Consider the following 3,180-nt stretch of genomic DNA (forward strand, 5'->3'; position numbering starts at 1 on the left):
GTAAATCCTTTAATAGGGTGACTCAAACTCATTGAGTTCTTGAAATCCTCTAACAAGGTAACCTCTAACAGGGTTTAACCCTTAACCAGGTATTTAGCCATCCCTTAACCGGGTGATCTCTAACAAGATCGATTCCTAGCAGAACCTATTGTAATAGTCTTTAACTGGACTAGGCTCCTAACATAGTAGACTTCTAAAGAGTTCAAAAGCAGCTTGTGGGTATTCATCCCCACCATGGTTTTTCCCAATTGGGTTTCCACGTGAAAAATCTGTGTGTCATGTGTAGTATTTTTCATGTGATTATTTAAGTGATTTGTGTCTAAAGGTAAATCATGCTGAGCTAGCTATTATTATATTTCTGATGATAGGTTACCTATTCATGCATAAAGGTGAAATGGGGGTATAGTATTAAGTTGAGTGGAAAGCTAAGTGATTAACTGGTTAATGCTTGTCACAGTCATTCTTAGCTTTACCGGTTGCATTCTGTTTCAGACCGGTGTTACTATCTGTCAGACATTTATAGTGTTTGCAGTCAAACCGGTTCAGGAAATTTTTTTGTGACTGTACTGATTCACCTCCCCTCTAAGTACTGGTTTGGTACTTATTGTTCATCATTGAGTTATCAAATTGGGCCTATGGACCCGATTGACACTTATACTTGAATTTTTTCTAAGTATTGAAGATGAAAGGAATACAAAGTTTTACTAGGATTTTTTCTAAGTATTAAGATAATGTTTTTGCTCTTGAAGGGCCTTTCTGAAGACTTCCTACACAAGGTCATTTTAGTCCTCTGGCTCTAATGAAGGTGTTTTTCTCATGAAGCTATTTTAGCTATCTTAGGAAGATTTTGTCAAACATTTTGCAATTTCATCTACCAGATGACTTCAACTTGTCCAAGTCAAAAGGAGATGAAGTTTAAAAAGCAAGATCCACATCCTACCTTTCCATAGTCTTCAGTGACCTCTACTATTGAACATATTAGAGATACAAAGATTGGTCATGATGACTTGGAAGCATTTCTAAAATACTGGAGAATCCTCCAAATTACTATTTGATGGAACCTACTATCAATAGTGGTATACACTAGGTTGCGACTTTTCCTATGTTGGTGTAAATTCCTGAGTTCGTGCTTGCAGTGGTAAATTGTTTTGATCTTGTTAGTAGAAGTGTTAAGGATCCTGATGGGAATAAAGTGTTGGTTCTGGATGAAGATTCCTTTGATACATTGTTCAAGTTTTCAAACATAGATTCTTTTTCCAACCTAGATATGGAATCAGTTGAGTTTTGTTATGAGAAAAATTCAAATAGGCATAGGAAGAATATTAATGACAACTAGTTGAAAATTCCCAGGCCGACCATTGCAAGGTGGCCCAACACAATTCATAGGAATGATTTCATAGAGGAAGTGAATGATCTGATCACTCTCCTAAGTAGGGTTGAAGGTTTCCCACTTTAGATACATATTATATATGGATGTATCGGTACATTCATGTCAGAAGAGAAAACAATAAAAGGAACTTTTGGGGAAGGCAAATAAGTGATGCACTCTGTGATCAACTCACTAAGGTCCCTACTACTCTAAAATTCTACATATTCTCATATTTGGTGTATGTTGCAACTACCATGAGAAAGTTTCGAGGTTTGTCTACATAAGGTGATAGAAGATGTGTCCCTACTTGGAAGTACTACCCACAATTGACTTTGAAGCAAAGCCAATATCATTTTAGAAGAATCAATGATGCATTATTTGGTCATTTTCTTCTCTTTGTTTGACAAGAGTCTTGAAGACAGAAGAGTTTTAGATAAGGCTTGGGAAATGGTTAACAAGTATGGATGTATGTTCCTCCAATTTCTTACCTTCACTTACTTGAGAGTTGGTTATTTTGATGAAAAACCATTCACGCTTCCCAGGTACCCATCCGACAAAATTTTCTTGATGGAGTTGGCACGACAAATGATATATGTTCATGAGAGCCAATCAAGTTCACATAGGTCGGGTTTCAAATTCTCTTTTTCCATTGGTAGGTGTTAAATCAATTCAATTTTCAAGGCTAGAGCCAGGGATGAGGAAATAAGAAGAGTCATAATGAGGTTTTGTAGAACTTGAAAGGATTTTGATTATAAGAGTATGGAGAACAAATTAAAAAGGTCTTATACTCATGTGCATAGAATTGAAGATGTATGGGTAGATCACATAGTAGAAAAAGAGATTAGGAAACTTTATTGTTGGTGTAAATAAATATTCATTATGGATATTATTACACTTTACTTAAGTTAACTTAGGATAATGCATCTCTTCGTAGTTTGGATTTGAGACACTTAGGGAGGTGTGCACATAGAGATATAGCTTGTAGGAGAAATTCCACCTTTTGTGGTCTTATTTTGCTGTTACACTCCACATTCGGTGGGTCATCCACCTCTTGTTGAATATTATATTATTTCTCCTACCTACCCCTAGTATTTCTTACCTACCCTTGTTTCTAATTGAGCCACATGTCATGATTGTGTGCTCGTACATCCATATGGTCTTACCTATATAAGCAGGCCTATATTCATTGTATTGGTGAATCCAGTTGATCATTTGCATATTGATGAGAATATAGTTTGTTCTTGTCATTCTTTTGTCTCTCTTTTATACTTTTCATTGTGCCCTTGATCTTGGCAAAATATCACATGGTATCAGAGCCATTGGGGCTTCAATTGATTGGTTTTTGGAGACATCTTGGAAGGCTTCTATTTTTGGATCTGAGGGACAACATTTTTTGGAGGCATCTTAGAGAGTTTTCGACCTCACCATTGTGTCTAGGAGGTCATTTCCATAAAAATCGAGTATAAACTTGACCTATTTTGGCAAAAATTGAATTTTAAGCGTTGGAGGAATTTTTTGCCCAATTCAGGCGGTATGGTACGGAATTTTCGGATCTCTCTCTCTCTCTCTCTCTCTCTCTCTCTCTCTCTCTCTCGCTCTCTCTATTTTTTTTTTTTTTTTTGCAGGTCCATACCTTCTGCCCAGTCAACAGTGCACAGTTAGCACCCAGTCAACATTTTTTTGAAAATTTTTAGACCCCTCTCCGTTGAGCAGTTTGGATTTTTGAGTCAACTTTGGAGGCTCATAACTTGCTCAATTTTGCTCCTTTTTGGGTGCAACTTTTTTTTGGTTTGGGCTAGTTTTTCATGCTC

This window comes from Cryptomeria japonica, chromosome 4 (genome assembly GCF_030272615.1).
Source record: "Cryptomeria japonica chromosome 4, Sugi_1.0, whole genome shotgun sequence".
Classification (NCBI taxonomy): domain Eukaryota; kingdom Viridiplantae; phylum Streptophyta; class Pinopsida; order Cupressales; family Cupressaceae; genus Cryptomeria; species Cryptomeria japonica.